A 21,472-nucleotide genomic window follows, 5' to 3' on the forward strand; every position below is an offset into this window, starting at 1 on the left:
CAGTAATGTTACAAGAGTATCTGGTGCTGTATCCATTCTCTTACATTGTATTCTCAGTATGTATGCACTGCTGCTGAGCCAGAGCCACCATCCCCCACTACTAATACCTATAACCTGCTGTCATGTTGCAGGGGCTCACCAGGTATGCTAGCCATAAGTGTCAGGCAATCAGATACAGGTGTGGAGTACACATTGACCTAGCAAGAATATGTCAGGAATGGGCAGGAAGACCTGGACAATCTGTGAAATAATCCTGTATGACATTGGCAGACTGAGAGGGGCTCAAGGATGGTACATGATGTCATATGCCAGCTGTAACCACAAGTACGTACTGTCAGTGTGACACCCCTGCACTGGCCCAGCAATCAAGGAGTCTCAATCCTCACCACTGTCACAGGTGAGGGATGTACACAATAGGAGGATGACAAGTACACACACAGTAAAGTAAAATTACCCTTCAGAGCACACAGAGATCAGTCAGTCTGGAGCTGGTTTCACCCTCTCTCTCCAGATATCCAATAAAACTCCCCACTAGCAAAGCTATATGGTTAATAACCCAGCAGAGCACCCAAGCCAAAGCATCCATCACCCTCTCTGTCCAACCGGTGTTACTGCCCAAGTAGCTGACATGCACACTTTGAGATTTGATTTATGAATCACATACACACACACACACACACACACACACACACACACACACACACACACACACACACACACCTGGGAAAGGCTGGCACAGGTTTACCAGCTATGGCCCCTTTTGCCCACACTTAATGGTAGTTCCAACTGCCAGAACCCAGCTCTTTATCAGCTACTGTAAGGCTCTTACCAAAGGGTGATGAATCCTGCTGTATGATGTGCCTGTTAGCCAAATGGTAAGTGTGACCAAGACCGAGCCTATTGGAGTGGGCAATACAGTCTGACAAAATACATATGCAAGGACTCTCTAAAGAGCTTACTTAGTTCTATACAAACCAGACACAATTACAAGGTTTACCTATATTTAGTAATAACTAATAAAGGAACAAGACAATCAATACAGTAACTACAGAGTTCAGACTCACAGGGAATAATTTCCAACAACATTGCAGGGCAGTCTAAAATAATTACAGCAAACATCTACAGTAATAGGTTCATAGGATGATACTAGGCTATTGGCCTGGATGCCCTTATAGGCCTAGCCAAAACTTTTGCCCATGTTCCTTCAAAGTTAGCACCTGTTCCCTCTGTCCAGCAGGGACACAAATGGGATCCCAGGGATGTATGTTCTGTTTCCCATCCAGTCATCCAGGTTCCTCTTAAAGAGGGTTAGAGAGGTACTATGCATGGCCTGGAAAGGGACATTATTCCACAGATGGCATATTTGAGACAAAAATCTATCCCACAAACAAGTTCTTTTCATGTCACAGACCAAGTTAAGGCCTTGTGTGCAGGTTGCATGAGTTTAGTTTGTCTTACGGATAGGCAGCAACTCCATCAAGGCTGAGTCAGACATGGCAATGTATACTAGACACAAGTCACTTCTGAGCAGTCTGTATGAGACTGAAACTGAGAAGAGGGACATGGCTTTTAGCCTATCTGTATAGGATAGGTGTTTGAGACCCTGGATTTTCCTGGTCAGGAACCTCTGTGGTCTCTCCAACTGCTGCATGTGCATGGCAAGGTACATGCCGAAGGGGGCATTGTACTCGGTAATGGGTCTGATAAGGGAGAAGTACAAGGATGTTATGAACTCCTTGTTCCTGGATGACATACCCTGATTTATGAGGTGGGTCATGTAGACAGCCTTCTGTACAACAGAGGCAACATGGTGGTCAAAAGTCAGGATGCTATCAGTGCCCATGTCCCTCATGACTGATCGCATGCTTAGTACTTTGTTATTAATGCTATAAGTAGTGGGGATGACAATTTCCCTAAAGGGGATAATGATGCAATTCTTGGCATTCATTTTGAGGCCATGCTTCTGGCACCAGTCATTAGATTGGGGAAGGCCCTCTTAGAGGATGTTCACATCAGTAGGTGAATTTAAGACAGCACCCAGCTTGCACTCCTCTTCAAACTTGGTCAGCCACAGTCTACTGGTTGTGGTTTACACCTCAGATAAGTATATGCCAAACACTAGAGGCACCAAGACTGATCCTTGGGATACACTGCTCGTTACTGGTCTACTACTAGAGGTGGCTTTCTTCCTTTGACTGAGTGGGTTATATCGGTGAGCCAGTTAGCTACCCATCTGGTAACATATGGGCTGATTCCTAGCTGGAAGGGTTTATGTATTATGCCTGAGTGTAGAAAAGTGTCAGAGGCTTTGGCTAGGTCAAGGTAGGCATTGTACACCATTTTCCCCTCGTCCATGGCTTTGGTGACTGTTTTGAACAAGTCAACCACATTTAACAGCCATGATCTCCCTTTGACAAAACAAAACTGTGTGGGGTGCAAGGTTTGGATAGTGCCAATGTTCTTGTTTATAAGGTCCATGGTAACGCATTCCTTGGCCTTGCAGAACAGGCTAGTTAGGCTGATCGGCCTATAATTGCCTGGGTCAGTGGATGGTCCACCTTTGTGTAGAGGGATGACAGTCGATGTCTTCCATGCAGCTGAGATGAAGCCAGTGCTCAGGCTGTGGTTGAATAGGGTATCTAATGGAGCTGAGAGCTCATGCCTGAGCTCATGTAAGATACAGGCAGGGATGCTATTGGGTCCATTGGAGACTTTATTTCTTGCCTTTGAGAGGGCATTAAGGGCCTGCTCCATAGTGATGAGGGGGAGGGGGCAGGTGCTGAGGATGTCCTGGTGTACAGATGGGGGCAGGGGCAAAGATTTTACTGAACCTGTCTGCCAGCAGGTTGGCTATATCTATGGTGTTTGTGTATGTGGTGTTATTGACCACCAGTGTAGAGCAGATTTGGGTGTTGCCTTTGAGACTGTGGACATATGGGAAGAAGGCCTTGTGAATGTCCTTGGTGGATGGCCAATTTGGACTTCATGTTAGCCTTAGAGGATTTCACCAGTGACCTTATTTGCTTGTTCAAACAAAGAAGAGATTGCTTCAAACTTGGAACCTGCTCCTTCTTGGCCATGGACAGCAATTTCCTCCTTCTATTATAGACTTTGTTTGTTGTCCACCAGACAGGTTTACTCTTCCTTGAGGAAGATGAATTGGTCCCATCAGGTATTGCTGAGTCCATACAGCTATGTAGGTGCTCATATATTTTCCTGGTGTAGGCTTGGACATTAACACTAGTTCCAACTGAAGGGATGGTGGCATTGCAGCTCCTTATACCTGCTCTGAGGAGACTGTGGTCAGCTTTGGACAAGGGGGGGGGGGCAGGAGAGATGGTGACTACAAAAATGACTGCTTTATGTTCAGATCTTACCAAGGAGGAAGACACTGTAGATGTGCGACAGTGCCTACTCATGTTGGTTAGGACCAGGTACAGGACATTTTCACCTCTCATAGAGGTGTTGACCAGCTGATTCAATGCATTGCCACAGACAAAGCCATGGAATCTCTAGCCATTCATGTTTTGGCTAGAATTGGTCTTGCGCTCTGTGGTTGGGTAGTTAAGGTCACCCAGGATCAGAGTAAAGGGTTGAATATTGAAGGTTTGATGTAAGTCCAGATAGGTGGAGTGGGTGTCCTGAGTCATGGTTGGGGGTCTGTTGCTAGCTATGATTTGAATATGTGTTTTGTCAACAATTAACTGCACTTGCAGTGTCTCCTGTGCGTCATACCATTTGACCAACTTGGAGGTGTGTATGTCTGATAAATATTGAAACTCCACCTCCTTTGGCTTTGTAGCCCTCCATTTGGTGTCTGAAACTATGGTAGGATGAGTAACATGGTAAGGTTGGGATGCTCTCCAGAGCTTTGAATTAGGTTCCAGTAGCTGCACAAATATCAGCATCCTCAAGGGCAAGGCATGCTTGCAATGAGTGCAATTTCATGCTAAAACCCCTAGCATTTAGCAGCATGACCTTTAATTTCATTTATATAAATTATTCATGTTGGTAATATTGTGGTCATGACTTTGGCTACAAAAGGCCCTATGGGGGAGGCAGGAGCCTTTGCCAGAAGCCTAAAGCCCATGGGGAGACAGATGAAGACCATCTGTAGCAAAGCATCATGGTCAGTCAATCATGTACTGGCTTTTGAATGAGACAGCAAGGATCCTAGGTTCTTAATGTGATTGCATCTCTCGCATATTGTGTTCTTAGGTGGTAGTAGTAGAGGGTTGTCTGTGTACATAAGGCAGTTGCTACACTACGCTATCTCACATTGTCTGTCCATGGTTATCAGAATCAGTGGAACAGAGGTCAGGGATAGTAGAGTGGTTACTATCTGAGGAGAGTACCTATAGGTGTGAGTATGGTTGGATAAAATCAATACATTAGCTGCAGGCAAAGGCCTCACTTGCACAGGAGTGCTGGTAAGGGAAAAATGCAACTGAGATACCTCACAAAGGGTTAAAACAGCACAGCAATTGTGTGCAACAGACAAACAAGCACAGACCCACACAGATGCTGGTTTTAAATACCACAAAAACAAAGGTAAAATAGAGACACTGGAACTGACCAACCAACACTTGTCCTTGAGCTCTTAGCTCAACATCCAGTGCCAGACCAGTTCCATCCAGTTCACTTACTCCCATTACGTGCAGGCAGGCCCTGGCCAATACAAGATGGTGTAGCAGGAAACACAGGAATCACACAAACAGATCTGAATACAGAAAAACCTGTAACCAGACTATACTAAATATATTTCAACTCTGTTTAGGTCAATTTAACACAGGAGAACAGATACACACTTAAATATAACACCAGCAATCAACAGCAAACTGATTTAAATAAATTAACCAATTAACCAATAAAAAAGGCCAAAACTGAGCCCTGTTCCAGTGGTCTTCAATCAGACATGTTCTACCTGCACAGTCCTGCCACTAGGGTGCAGGGGAACCCTCTCCAAAATTATGGCCTGGATTACTGCTCAAGTTATACAAACAAAGCTAGATTCAGCAGGTCTGAATCTAGTCTATGCTACAGCAAACAAGGTACACCAATTACCGAAAGAAACAGTGCAAATAAGAAGGGGCAATAAGCCTTTAACCAGAAATTCCCAGCTCAGAAGGGCAGAATTTACCCTCTCCTCCCACAAGAGTGCGGACCACAAACCTTCTTAATGTAAAATAATGAGCCTAAAGCCAAGTGATTAAACCAAAAGGCTTAGAATATCGGTTACAATTTAATCAGCTACTAACAAGCAGTAATAAATGCAGCAGAATAAGTGCAATTGAGTACTTTTAAGAACAGGCAGCAAAAGCAAAATAAACTAATAAAGTAGGAAGCAACAGAAATACAGTAGAATTATCTTTTTTATGTTAAGTGGGAAGGGATGAAACATGATAATTTAAGTTTGGGGAGCCAAGGAGGGGCCCTTCCCAAATTATATCTCTCTCTCTACTCAGTAGAATAAGATGATGGGATGGGACTGGGAGGAGTGTCCAAAATGAGACTTATAGTAGGGGCGGGCAACTCAAAAGCCACCAAATTTAAGAACACAACAAGGACTGGGCGAGTGGGAGGGGGAACTCTTAAAACTCCAACAGAAGAGAAAAATTAAAACAAAACAAATGGAATACTAGACTAAGATACAAAATAGAAGTGATCAAACCTTGTATAAAGGCTTAAAATCAACATTAAATGTGGAGATGCCTGATAATCAGAGCACTGCCAACCACACAAACATCAGAGAGATATACTATATTCCCATCTACATGTAAACTATTGTATATTTCCCTAGTTCCTTACTATTAGCGAGGCAAATGCAGATGAGTGGATGTTGTCAGATACACAGACACATATAACATGCAAAGGTCTTTCTATGAGACAGGTCTGAAAGTAATAATCAACATTAATGCTGGGTTAGCTCAGTTTACTTCAGTGTGTGTGTCATCTGCCTTCACTTCCCAGGCAAACAGCAACTAACATACATTTTAACATCTCTGCGTCAGAAGTACATATCTGTCTGATGTTTGTGTAGAACTGGAAGTCATAACACAGTTAAACACTTTTACATTTTCAAACTAGTAATTATTTATGTTTCAAGATAATACAAAAACCTCTAGCTGTAGACATTTATGTCTGCTTGCTGCACTGATGCTGAGATAACACATTCATAAAACAAGTTCAGCTTATTTACTTGAAATTTTGCAACTTATATCTATATGTTTGAGGCTTCCAACTTCTACTATTAATACATACATTTGCACAGGTAATACTTTATATACATTTCTGTTCTTTGTCATTACAGTACACTGTGGTCACACTCATGAAGTGCAGTCATACATCTCAACCTCTTAGCACAAGAAATCTGGACAAAGCACAGCAAAATGGGGGGAGAAAGGGTCATAACTCGGGACAGATTTTAAATACTGCTCCTATAAACTTTGGAACGTCCTAGAGTAACAGGGTTTGTTTTGACATACATTTTCTGAGGGATTTGAAGTCTGCAATTCAAATGTTTATCATCATTTAGTGACATCATTGCTAATTTAGTGACATCATTGCCCATTTAGTGACATCATTGCTCATATCATCCCAGTGATTTGGCAAAAAATACAAATGTTATGTGGAACAGGCCAAAACTATGAGGCAACAACCTGGACATTCTGTGAAAATCTGTACAGTTGAGAGGTATGTATGTCTGGCCATTGTTAACAGACTTACAGATTCTGTAGCAGTGTACTGTGTACATGTGTGTTGTAGTGAGTAAGGAGACAGGCCGATGTGAGTATCATAGATCTTTCTCTGTCTGACTGTGCATGCTGCTGCAATTGATGCTGGTCTATCAGCTGTGTATATTTGTAGGGGCAGATTGAGACATGTCCCTTAAAACCTCAACATCCCCCCAAAACTTTATGTTTGGCTGTTGTGTGGATGCCCTACTCTAGGTGCTTGGGAGCAATGTTAGGTCTGTAGCAGGTAGTTGGACATACTGCTGCATGTGTAGCAGGCTATGGCTGCTGCATTCTGGCCAGGAGTCAGACTAGGTATTGTGAAGACATTTGGGGAGAGCAAGCTGCTACTGTCAGTGAGGGTGTGGAGTCAGCTGTTGTGTCACAGCATGGCCTGGTTGAGGGTACCCACAACAGTCCAGGTGAGGCATGTGCCTATGGTGCATATGTTATGTAATAGTGCCATCCAGAGAGTGTTAGGCAACATTTAGTACACATATTCATAATTGTGAAATGTGTCCCACACTGCTTGGCTTTAATGTGCTACTGTGGGTGGCAGTGACTGCAGTAGGAGCAACAAGTTTTGCTGGACATTGCAAGACTCTATTATTCCTAGGTTGTATTGACATGCGTGCAGTTGTCATGTCACACACCAGGCTGTGGGCCAGGACTGTGGGTTTCTAGATGGGACAGATGCTAGAACTGTAAAAGATGGAGCTACCAAGTCATTCATATGTCAGGTGTATTTGTAAGACACATGTGCTTGCATACAGTGTGTGACACAGGATCAGTGTGCAGATGTGTGTTCTGATGGGTATGACTTGTGACACTGAGCTGTCTGTCATGCTTTTGTAACCTCAATCTGTACTGCTTTGTCAGTATGTGTGCACACAGACTAGGTTTTATGAGGACCCTAACATGAACCATGAATAGGGGACACAACTGTGGATATTCAGCAACAGTTTGTGCAGTTGTCAGCTCTATCAGATATTGTAGGCCTCCCGTACATCCAACTGCATTTATTTGTCTGTGTACTGGTTCTGTGTCTGTGTCAGAGGCCCAAGTACACTGTGATTTGGGCCAGTATATATAGGAGTAGTGTGTGACTGGCAATCAGGATGTGTTTGTAAAAACAGTTGGTGTACCCCATAGGTTGGTTAGCTTACTAGTATGTTGCTCTGACTGTAGTTCCAATGGGTCTGGGTTTAAAATTTGTCACTGATGCATTTTTTTCACTAAAGTTACATCCCTGTAGTGCATGATATATTTACAAATGCATCATTAATTCCCCAGAGCTGATTTGGTATAGTGTTGTGTTGCTGTGACCATCTGGTTCAGAAGGTCCTGTGCTCAAAGCATGGCAAATGTATCTTTTTTCTCTAATGTTACATGACTGTAATGCATGACATGTTCACAAAAGCATTGCTAATTCCCACAGATGATTTGGCATAGTGGTGTATTCCTCTGACTCTAGTGCACAGGAGCCTGAGTTCAAGACCTGTCAGTGATGATTTTTTCCCCCTAATGTTACATGACTGCAATGCATGATATATTTACAAAAGCATTAGCAATTTTCACAGGAGATTTGGTGTAGTGGTATGTTGCTCTGTCTCTAGTGCACAAGGTCCTAGGTTCAAGACTTAGTAGTGATGGCTTTTTACCCCTAATGTTAAATGACTGTAATACATGATATATTTATAAAGGCATTAGTACTTCTCACAGGAGATTTGGTGTAGTGGAACAGCTGTGAATGATGTAGACACTTTGGTATTTGGAGCCTCACACCCTACAGGGAGGGGTGTGGAGGACATACATTTGTTGATGAATTGATGGGGATGATTGAGTCATGGCAGTATATGTGGTGGTGCAATGCAGAGCTATGTATGGGATGAGACTATTTTTGTGGGTACAGATGCCCCTTTTTCATTTTTTAAGGTGAGAGTGGGATGTTGAGGAAGGGTTGTAGGTATGCTATGTGTGGGGAGGTACGTTGGGTAGGAGAAGTTACTTTTGCAGACAGACAAGACAGCAGACAGTGGCAGTGTATGACACATGACGGGGGTAAACACCTTGGATGGGGAGGGTGGTTGGGAATCAGAGGGTTACATGTCCCCAGATGGAAACAGTGGGACTGAGTTCCCCACCCATGGACAGTCACCACTGCCTCTTCACAGCCCTGAAGGTGGATGTGCTGGAGGCTGGACAATGAGGCTAGCCTGTCCCTTGAGGTGCACCAGTCTGCCTTTGATCTGGTGCAGGCATAAATCCAAATCCCTCTGGATGACTCTGCATACCATACCTTGGAACTGGTGTCAGGTGACAGGGTCCTCTCTGCACCCATTCCTGAGGGATGGCACCCATCCCCTGATGCGGTTCTACCTAAGGGTGGTGAAGGACCAGCAGAGGAGGCAGTTTGAAGGTGGGTCCCAGACATGCTGGGACCCAGTGCCATGGCCAGATGAGGCGGGACAGACTGATCCGTTGGGTTCTGCCTACCCAAACGTGCTATGATGTTAAGGTTTTTCAAAGTGTATTGGTTAGTCAAGAACAAAACATTTCAACATTAGTTATAACAGCATGCATGGGTGTTCCCAATTAACCCAGAGCAATAGAATTGGGGAAACTGAATGGCAAACAACACACATGCATAAATGGAATAAGAGTCATTATTGCAACAGTGTGCCTGTAACATTTAAGGCAACAGGCCACCAACAATGGAATTTCAACAAGGTATGTTAGTACTGAACCATTTAAATATATGAACAATAATAGGACAAATGTCACAACATCAGGTTTTTGAGAACAACATACCCGTAGTATATGAATAATAATTACTGAAGCAGATAAGGGGCGGGGGGGTGGGCAGTTCATTACCAACTGTATAGGCTTATATTTTTTTACAACAGTACTGCTCAATACTCTACAGGTCTGCTCTCACTTTAAATCTACCTGGGGCCAATAGCTACTGTAGCATGTACATTTCTGTTAATCTTTTGACCTGGAATACTATGGGGCAAGCTGTGGCAACTGTAGGTACATGATTAGAGTGGACTCGTACATGTCAAGGTTACATATATGACTAACAAGGTGCACCCTGCACTGGTGTTTTGTGAGTGTGTTAATGGCATACTTCTACTGGATTTATATCTGTGTGCAAAGTTATTGGTAACAGTGATTAGTAGCCGTGACAGCATGACACTTGAGAGACATGCATTGGAAAGAGTGCATAGTGTATATAGCTATCCTGCTGTCATATGTTGGCATGGGGCTGGGCTCTGGAACATTTGTACACAGTTTATTAGTATACCCTTCATGCAGCTAATACAATGATTTATTTACCTGTGAGCCCTGTAGAGAAAATATCTGTTAACACTACCTGACAGTTTCTACAAATACTCATGATTACTTGTATGTTACTATGAACACATCTTTATACTAGTCCTTGGATCCAATCCATAGTCTATGTGTGCAAACTTTAACAAGAGATATATGTATTTCTCATCACACTGAGCTACTGGAGCACTGCTGTCTGCTGCTTGACTGATTTTTGCCTATAACTCACTTGGTCACATATTCTGACCTTGTAATATAAGTGGAGTGTCACAGTGTCATGTGTGATAGCTAGTTAGTGAACTGTGTATTAATACTTTGCAGGCAGATGTACACATTTAACCTCTAGTTGATGTGATTATGTCTGATCTGTACAGACCATAGCAGGCTACTGGGTTGTATACCCAACCCATACACTTTTGCACATTGTATATTTGTAGTCTCCACCTATTACAGTCTCATATTAGTCATCCTGCATGTCCCTCCATGTTATGAGCCCTTTCCTCTGCAGCTGTGGGGAGAAAACACACTATTATGCATACCTGTCTATCAGATATTCATACTATAATTTGATATATCACCAGTAGATATACTTACAAACTTCTGGGGAATTTTAGGTACAAGCATCTTGGATCCATTATGCTAAGATCAGCCCTTCCTCCATCTCAGGTTGTCATGATGATGGACCTGCTCACCAGTTTGGAGGATGCCAGTGGCACTGGTGAGCTCACATGCCAGATGGTCCCAGGCATCAGACTTGTATTCTGAGCCCTGATATTGGCCCTGCAGTAGTCTATTGTCTTGGTTCTTCACAAGGAGTCCAGCCATGACCCTGGATTCAAGGATGCCCCAGTACTGCACCTGAAAGCTCACTCACTCTCCTGCACCTGCTATACGTTCTACAGGGATCAAACTCTAACAGGTTCATGGGATCATAGGAACTTATAGGCTACTGGACCTGAAGCCTTTTTACGTCTAGCCAAGAATTTAGCCCATGTATAGACAAATCAGCACCCAATGCCCCTATCCAGCAGGGGCACAGGTGGAATCCTAGGGATGTATTTTCTATTACCCATCCAGTTATCCAGGTTACACTTAAAAAGGGGTAAAGAGGTACTCTGCTTGACATGGAGAGGGAGTCTCTTCCATAGATGAGGGAATCTCTGGGACACAGATCTGTTCCACCAACATGTCCTATCAATGTCACAGACCAGGTTGAGTTTGAATGTGTGGGTTACTCGAGTGGAGCTTGACTTGCAGATATGCAGCAGTCCCATCAAGGCAGGGTTTGAGATTGGGTTGTATGCCACACAGAGGTCACCTCTGAGGAGTCTGTATGAAACAGAGTGGAGGGATAGGGCTTATAGCCTATCTCTGTATGGTAGATTTTTGAGGCCCTGGATTCTCCTGTTGAGGAACCTCTGTAATCTCTCCAGCTGCTGCATGTGCTTTGTGAGGTGCATGCCGAATGGGCGTTGTACTCAATAATGGGCCTTATAAGGGAAGAATACAGGGATGTTATGACCTCCTTGTCCCTGGATGAGATACCCTTACTTATGAAGTGGGCCATGTAGAAAGCCTTAAGTACAATGGAAGCGACATGGTAGTCAAACTTCAGGTTGCTATCAATCTGGGTGCCCAAATCCCTCAAAATTGACTGTGTGCTTAGGACATTGTTATTAATGTGATAATTTGTGGGGACATCACTCTCCCCAAAGGGGATGATTATGATGCATTTTTTGTATTCAGCTTGAGGGCATGTTTCTGGCACCAGTCATTTGTTTGGGTGAGACCATCTTGGAGGATGTTCATGTCATTAGGGGAATTGATGACATCTCCCAGCTCACAGTCATCTGCAAAACTGGTCAGTCATAGCCCACTGGTTTTGGCCTGCACCTCAGAAAAGTATTTCCCACATAACAGAGGCCCCAAGACTGAACCCTGGTGTACGCCACTTGATATGGGTCTCCTGATTGAAGTGGCTTCCCCTATTTTGACTAAGTGGGTTCTACAAGTGAGCCAGTTACCTATGGTAACATATGGATTAATGTCTAGTTAAGAAAGTTTATCTATTATGCCCAAGTGGGGAATAGTGTCAAAGGCTTTGCCAGGTCAGGGTAGGTGGTGGGCACTGTCTTCCCCGCATCCATGGCTCTGGTGACTGTCTCAAAAAACTTGACCAAATTTAACAGACATGACCTCCCCTTGATGAAGCCAAACTGTGTGGGATTGAATGTTTGGAAGTTGCTAATGTCCTTGTTAATGCGGTCCATGATAATCTGTTCCATGGCCTTGCAGATCAGGCTAGTTAGGCTGATGGGTCTATAATTTCCTGGATTGGTGGAAGCTTCACTTTTGCGTCAAGGGATGACAGTGACTGTCCTCCACTCAGCTGGGATAAAGCCGGTACTCAGGCTTTGGTTGAATAGGGCACCTAACAGTGCTGCAAGTTCCTGCCTGAGTTCATGTAGTATGCAGTGTCGTGGAATGTTATCACGCCCCATGGAGGCTGCATTTTTTGCCTTTGAGAAAGCATTGATGACCTGATCCCTAGATATAAGGGGAGGGGGGCAGGTACTGGGAATGTTCTGATTTACTTATGGGGCGGGGGGCAGAGAGGTGAAATTGTCATTTAATCTGTCAGCCAGCAAGTTTGCTATATCTATGGCATTTGTATATATGATGTCCTTGACCACCAGTTCTGAATAAATCTGGGTGTTACCTTTGAGATTATGGACATATGTGAAAAAGGCCTCATGATTGTCTCTAGTAGATGTGGCCAATCTGGACTCGATGTTTGCTTTGGATGATTTCACTAGTGCTCTTATTTGCTTGTTTAGACTAAGGAGAGGTTGCTTCCAATTGGGCAACTGCTCCTTCTTGGTTCTGGACAGCAATTTTTTCTTTATTTATAGAGTTTATTTATTGCAGATGTCCAGCAGACAGGTTTACTCTTTCTTGTGGAGGATGATTTAGTCCTGTCAAGTATTCTTGATCCCATGCATCTATATAAATGTTTGTATAGTAATTTCGAATAGATTTGGATACTGGTGCCAGTTCTCAGAGAGGGGGAGGAGGCTGTAAAGCTGTTTATACCATCCCTCAGGAGGCTGTAATCAGCTTTGGAAAAGTTTTTTGTTTGACCCTAGCTAGGGGGGGTCACAGGAGATGGTAACTTTGAGCATTACCACTTTATGGTCTGATCTTACAAGGGAGGATGATACTGCAGGGACGCTGCAGTGGTTACTCATGTTGGTTAATACCAAGTCCAGATATTATCATCTCTTGTGGGAGTATTGACTAGCTGCTCTAAAGCATTTGCATTAACAAAATCAAGGAATCCCTGGGCATTTGTCTTTTGGCATGAGTAGTTCTTCTAGTCTATGCTTGAGTAGTTAACGTCACCCAGGATCATGGTAAATGGTTGAATCTTGATAGATTTGAAGAGGTCTAGATAGGCAGTTTGGGCATCTTGGGTCAGAATTTGGGTCCAGTAGCTAGCTAGCTATGATTTGTATAGGGGTCTTGTCAATGGTTAACTGTACCTAAAGAGTCTCCTGTACATCATACTGTTTGACCAGCCTGGAGGTGTGTATGTCGTTAATATATATTGAAACTCCACCTCCTTTGGCTTTACTACCTGCAGGTTGGATGAGTTACCAGGTATGGCTGGGGTGCTATCTGCAGATATGAACCAGGTTTCTGTGACTGCGCAGATGTCAGCATTTTCCATGGTTAAGAATGCTTGCAATGAGTGCAGTTTCATGTTTAGACTCCTAGCATTTAGCAGCATGACCTTTAATTTGGGTTTTGTTGCCATTTTTATGTTGGTAGTTTTAACCTCATCACTTTTCTGCCAGTATTTCCACCTGTACAGTTTAAATAAGGCCATATTCCCACCCTTTGTTATCACTGGACCATTTTCAAAAATGCTGAGCAGAGCGCAAACTTGCTAAGCTGGGTTGAGCAGTGCTTAAGGTAGCAAATGCTGAGCAGTGCTCAGCAGTGTACAAATCTGCTGAGCTGAGCTGAATACTGCTTAGAATGGGACTACTTAGCAATGCTCAAACCAGCTAAGCTGAGCTGAGCACTGCTTAGCATTGCTCAGATAGGTCCTGTTTAAGCATTGCTTAGATTGACTTAGCAGTGCTTAGCAAAACTGAGCTAAGGGAAAACAAACGTTTTCATTTAATAAAGAAGTCAGAATTTAATATTAATTACTCATTACTGATACATTATTATTAAGTGTATATATTTTACTTAAGCAATAACCAATGATGTCGGTGTGGTATATTAAGATTACCCATGGTTGATGTGGTTCAATCATGAGGGCAAAGCCCAAGTGATTAAATAAAGCCAACAACGGGTAAATATTAATATACCACAACCACGGGGTCAGTTATTGCTATTATACAATGACATTATTTAAGAAATAATATTTACCTTTCATAAATAATGTCCATGTATATCGGTAACATGCTGTCCTTCTGCATTTTTTCAGTATCCTGGGGCTTTTTCTGATGTACTGCGCACTCTATGTACTTTCATTACATTACCTTGGAATGTGACTGTACTGTATGGGAGACTTGTGTTTAAATGGGGGTTTTCACCTCATATCTCCACTGACAATGGGAATTTGGACCAGCTAAACTACCCTGGTTAACAAATATTAATTATTACGTCATTAAATAAAATAAAAAATAACATAAAAATACTTTCCCATGTAAAAGCCAACTGGCCTCTCTTGGTATTCAAACCATGCACCTACTGCCTGTGAAACCATGACTCTAACCACTCAGCTGTGCAAATTATAGCTGTACATCAGTATATATAGCTTCTTCTTACATTTAAGCACTGCTGAGCAAGACGCTGCCCTGCACAAACCCGCTGAGCTATGTTTAAGCTTTAGAAGAAAAAGAAACAATTTAAAATTAAACTGTTAACCTTCACATTATTAAATAAGTGTCTGGAGACACTTTCTTTTTTCTTTTAGCACTGTAAAGCTGTTTTACAATGCAGGAGGTGTGTTACAGATACTGTGACACCCCCCCCCCCACATAACGTAACTTCACATTCCTAATTCTCTCAACTGTACAGACTTTAGCATGATGTCCAGGTGTGTGCCTCATATTCTTGGTTCATTTGTCATGGTATTGTGTTTCCCTGGGAGTTAGTGTCAAATCATTAAAGACTGCAGCTAGAAAATGATGACAGGTGTTTAAGTTTCACATGTCATACTCTTCAGAAAATCCATGCTAATGCAAGGCCTGTCATTCTATCAACTTTCTAAGTTTGTAAGGGCAGCACTTAAAAACTGTCCCTATATTTGGGCTTTTATAGCACTTTTTATATTGGGCTTTCTCTACATTTCTTGCTCTAACAGGTTGAGAGGTATGAAGTGTCCTAGGACACTTTCTTTAATGTAAAGTGCTGTATGGCACTTTCACAATGCAGGGTGTGTGTGACAGTACCTGTCACACACCCCCTGCAATACATTCAGTTGTCATTGAGGATTTCAGTGTCTGCAGACACTGTTTTGTATTGTAATGTGCTGTATGGCACTTTGTCAGTGCAGGGGATGTGTTACAGATCTGCGAGCACTACTGCAACACTTTCCCCCCCGCACTGATTCAGTATCCATGTACATGGCTCCATCTCAGTGGCGCACCTTCATTAATATACAAGGCGTGCTGCCTAGAGGGAGATGCGGACATGGACACCACTCACTTCATCTAGGAATAAGACTATTCCTACATGGAGTTTATTGAATCTGGGGGAATATCTGTTTACCTGCACTAGACAGAAGTCAATTATTAATTCAGTTGAGTTTGCCAGTGAGTAAGCTTTAAGATGACATCTTTTAAAACTTTGTTTTGGAATTATTGATGGAAATATCAACAGCAATATTTGATGCCTATAGGTGTCAGTAGGAGTTAACAGCAGCTGTACCTGGATGCACCACTTGGATGTAATGAGTTAAAGAAAAGAAAAATGGGAAGATAGGACAGAGGTGTAAAGGGGAGCAAGCAGGGGGAAATACAGTAAAAGACAGATAGGGTTGTGTAGGATGGGTGTAGGAAAGAACCATAGTTATCCATTTCTTCATCAGCAACAACTGTGCACTGTGACAGACTTTTTAGCTGAATTTGGACTGTCACCCCCAGAGAGGGCTGTATTATTGTTAATGTACCTTACAATCTGGCATTTATACACATTTATTCATTTCCTTTGTACAGTTGACTGGTGTTAGATTAGAACACACATTCAGTGACTACAAAACCAATGAGCACTTCTTATATTGAAGCAGTACATATCACAGCACCACCGCCCTTTATAATCTATTTATTGCTGTTGCTTCAAGTCTGGCATGTACAGCATGTATAGCTGTGCCAGACCTGTAAGTAATAATTTGTTTACCCTCGTCATTACCTGAGTGAAACCTACAGCATGTTTCACACAATGAGCACAGCAGAACAGTGATTGTTAATCTTGGTAGACCACAACCTCAAGTGATGTTTGTAAACTGTACTACACAATAATGCATGGTTACTTGACTTAACTTGGTTTACAGTTTCAGGCAAGCACTGACACATTACTAAACATATTACAGTTCCCAAGTATGTTATACCTGACTGTTAGGACTGCAAACTCTGTAAATGCTTATTTACCTTGACAGTACATTATACATCAGGTTAATTCTTGCTTTTTTCCTACTCATCACAGTCATGCCTGATCCTGCTCAGACACCCTGCATGGGACTGCACATTGCGAGTTCACTCATCTGCAGCTGTTGTAAGAGAAATAAAGGATTATGCATACCAGTTTTGCACATATTCAGTTTGTATACTTATAAATCACTGGGGAACATATCTACATATCTGTTGGGTGTACCCAGCCAGTGCCTTTTGGACCCAGCTGTCCAAAGTTCCCCTCTTCCTTCACTTCAGGTGTCATAGTGGTGATGACACTGCTCACCAGTGCAAGGTATACCAGTAGCACTGGTACGATCCCTAGCCAGCCAATCCCAGGCCTCAGACTTACAATATGAACCATGGTAATCACCCTGCAGCAGCCGGGGTTCATAGTTGTGAACCAGCAGTCCAACAAACACTCTTGACTCCTGCATATCCCATTGCTGTGCCCAAAAGCACACTCCCTTACCAAAACCACCAGGCCTATCAGCAGCCAAGTAACAACTTCAGTGAATGGTGTGAAATTCCCACCTATTGGCCTTTATATGGGATCTATTCCTGCCTTTACATTTCATACTGTAACTTTCAAAAAAGCTGTATGTCATTTAGTTTCATGCAAACTTGCACAAACCCTTTTAAGCAAATGCAAGCAAAGCAGCACAGGGTGCAAACCAGGTTGGACCATTAATCATGTTTTCATGGAGCTGAACACTGCTCAAACCCACAGAGACTGTTTAAGTGAGGGTGAGGCTTTGCTAAATATAACTATTTTTTAGTTTGCATTCCACTAATGTTTCAGTCAGTTGACTCATTCACACACAAAAAAAATTATAAAGCATATCAATACTTGAACCCAAGACCTACTACACTCTATCTCATCACTCAACCTGTCTAGCCACTTGGGTAGTACAGGAGAACAATATATCTTCATATATACTACTATGACCTCTGTTAGCAGTGTGCGGTGAAGCTGTGTGGGGTTGCATGTTGCTAAACTCAGCAGAACCAAAATAATACATATATCTGGTTTCTATTTTTAGACATATAACAGTTATCAGGTGCACATGTATAAGTGCAGCTTAGCATCACTAAACACCTTGCCGCACCACTGAAACATATATTAAACTTAAAAAAAAAAAAAAAAAAAAAAAAAAAAAAAAACTTGCTGTCCTGTGCTTGCTACCTATCCAGACTGTTTTCTGGACAGTCCACAAGTATAGGAGAGCCTCTACACTGCTACTGGCACAGATTCAATATCCATGTACCTCTGATCTCCCTCAGCAGCAGGCCTTAATTAATATGTATTGTGCACTGCCGGGGAGGAACTGTGGCCATGTACACAGATAAAGGCCATGTAGGTTCTGCACAGTGCCTTCATGGATTTCATTGAATCCTGGGGTGTGTCTACACCATTTCTTTCTCTTTTTTACTTTCTTTCTTTGCTTGAATCTTTGCTTTTGGAATATTTTCTCATGGATTAATACAATAATATTTCCTCATAATATTATTATATCATATTTTTTATCTTCTTCCACTTCATCAATCTTTATTTTCTACATTCTTATCTTTTGTTGACAATTCTCTATTTTTTATTAAAACATTATTTTGTTCTGTTATAATTTCTTATGTTTTCCCAGAATTCCTTAAACTTAAATACATTTGTCACTAATTTTTCATTTAGCCATTTCAGTACATTATACAAATTTAGTGAAGCAGCATAAACTATTGGATTTGTCATGCCAAATCTTCCTTCTTCTTTATTCATATATAATATATGCATTTTAACAATGTTTAATCTTGACTCCCATATAAAGGAGAAGAATATTTCTAATAAAAGTTTTTTTAAATACTCTAGGAAACATGACAACACTGGATAAATATGCTATCTTTTTCTATTAACACAGAATGAATCAAATGCACTTTTTATATGCTAATCTGTATGTTTTCCATAATATAAAAACACATTTTATTTCCCTTATTATATCCAGTCCTTTCTAATTTTCTGCTTTATCAAAATTTATGCATAGAAAAGGACTGCCAAGATGTCTGCATCTTGAGTAACAGTTTAATTCTGGCTCTCCCAGTGTGAAAACAGAAACTTAGCAGAGAATGCTAGTGGACCTGTATTTCTGAGTAAATTTTAGTAACTGACTAGTAAGTGCACTGCCTAGATGCCAGACAAAAAAGAAATACAGAGGACCTGAAGGAAAAGTTGACATAAAAACACTGACTGGGAAAAGTACTGTGGCTGTTCAGTGAAAAGAAGTACAAGCTCCACATACGACTTTCAGTAAACGTGAGGAAAGTATAAAGCTATTGCATACAGACTTGACTAAATTAACTGAAACGCTGATGGAGAATTTCAACTTAAACAATAAAAGGATGGAAAAATGGAAGAAGCTTTAAACAGATACTTATGTCAATGGTGTCAGAACCAGAGGAACAGGAAGAGACAAGACAGCTAAGAAGATGTGAGCTTTTGCAAGGGAGAAACATCAATGGAGTTTCAGGGGAACAAAATGTTCATGTTCCTTTGTAAAACGACAGTCAAATGCAATGAGGAGGCACCAAAAGGAAGGCCAAATTGTGGAAAAACAACCGTTACAACAAACGGAGATAGTAGTGAACTGGGAAGTACAGTTTGAAGAAAATGTGCATGGGACTGTTATTTCTGGTGAGGAAAACAACCACAGTGAAGCAACTGTTACTTTTGGTGTGGAATATAACCACAGTGAAGCAGCTGGGCAGCCTCCCTGGGATTCAGCAAGCTCTGCACAGCATGCAGAATAGTTTAGGAGCTGCTGCAGGAAATACGGCTGACGAGCTCCTGGGATGTACATGAGCGCTCCTAAACTCTTCCTGCATGGACACAGCCCCTGTATGCTAATTACCTCATTTGTTGGTGAAAACCATGCAATTGAGGTGAATTCGCGATCCAGGAAGCAGGCAGGCGTCAGTGCAGGAATAGTGTAGACTGCAGAAATGTATTCAGCCAGTAACTGAATACATTTTTGCAAACTACAAAATGGAGACATGACAGCTTGCAAAAAAGCATGTATTAGAAGGGTTAGGCATGCCAATGGCCAAATATATGGCCATAAGCATGAAAAATTGTTTTGAAATTAAACAAAATAACCTTTATTTTTCTTTGGCCGATTTCGGACGTTTAAGCATAGGGCATCGGTGCACAAATGAGATCAGCCTGAAAATAAAAAAAAAAGCAGGAAATAAGCTTTTAAACCAAAATCATAATTTAGCCATAATAGTCAATGGCATGCATAATACAACAAGACCATAGAATAGTGGTTGCTAAGGGGGAAGGCTGATGGTTGGACTTGTAACCATGCATTAGTAGTCAATCCTATGCAAATGAGGTCAATGTTACTGAATCAAAGAATTTTCCTGAGTGCTAGCTTTCACCCAACTGTGTAGGAGCAGTAATACCATGGTTTAAGTGTAAAAGCTAGATGACTGCATAAGGGGGGGGGGGTGTCATGCATGTTGTAAACTTATTGGAGCTCTGTGGCCTGTGTTTGCCCTTAGCTAAGCAGAGGGGTGTGTCCACGGCTGTATTGTCTTACACCAAGAAATGCATGGTGTGTTCATGGCCAAGGAGGGACAATTTCTGCTAAAAGGTGTTCACATTGCCTAAATGGGTGTGCGCAGTGTGCACCAGGTTTTAAACAAACAAACAAACAAAAAAACCACAGGAAATAGCAGGTCTGTGCACATTTGAGCACTGGGTATGTGCGGCGTGCCTCGGGGCTTAAATAGGAAAGCAGTGGGAAGGGAAAACAGCAGTAGGAAGGTAATCAAGGAGAGTTAGCATAGCGGGCAGGTGAAAGGTATCAGAATCAGCCAATCACACAGGCAGCAGCCCAGCACAGCACAGCACAGCACAGCTCACTACTATAAACTATACAACTAGCATAGCTGGCAGGTGAAAGGTATTAGAATCAGCCAATCACACAGGCAGCAGCCCAGCCCAGCACAGCACAGCACTGCACACTGCTATAAACTATAGAACTAGCATAGCGGGCAGGTGAAAGGTATCAGAATCAGCCAATCACACAGGCAGCAGCCCAGCACAGCACAGCTCACTACTATAAACTATAGAACTAGCATAGCTGGCAGGTGAAATGTATCAGAATCAGCCAATCACACAGGCAGCAGCCCAGCCCAGCCCAGCACAGCACAGCACACTGCTATAAACTATAGAACTAGCATAGCGGGCAGGTGAAAGGTATCAGAATCAGCCAATCACACAGGCAGCAGCCCAGAACAGTACAGCTCACTACTATAAACTATAGAACTAGCATAGCTGGCAGGTGAAAGGTATCAGAATCAGCCAATCACACAGGCAGCAGCCCAGCACAGCACAGCACAGCTCACTACTATAAACTATAGAACTAGCATAGCTGGGAGGTGAAAGGTATCAGAATCAGCCAATCACACAGGCAGCAGCCCAGCACAGCACAGCACAGCACAGCTCACTACTATAAACTATAGAACTAGCATAGCTGGCAGGTGAAATGTATCAGAATCAGCCAATCACACAGGCAGCAGCCCAGCACAGCACAGCACAGCTCACTACTATAAACTATAGAACTAGCATAGCTGGCAGGTGAAAGGTATCAGAATCAGCCAATTACACAGGCAGCAGCCCAGCACAGCACAGCACAGCACAGCTCACTACTATAAACTATAGAACTAGCA

General features: G+C 42.4%; 1 protein-coding gene across 2 annotated transcripts in view; it reads right to left on the reverse strand.

Annotated features, from left to right (window-relative positions):
• The window catches only part of LOC122791265 (C1q-related factor-like), a 618,865-nt gene that overhangs the window by 253,893 nt on the left and 343,500 nt on the right, over positions 1–21,472 (reverse strand). The window lies entirely within an intron of this gene.

The sequence above is a fragment of the Protopterus annectens genome, chromosome 17.part0 (genome assembly GCF_019279795.1).
Source record: "Protopterus annectens isolate FY-2018-M chromosome 17.part0, PAN1.0, whole genome shotgun sequence".
NCBI classification, from domain to species: Eukaryota; Metazoa; Chordata; order Ceratodontiformes; family Protopteridae; genus Protopterus; species Protopterus annectens.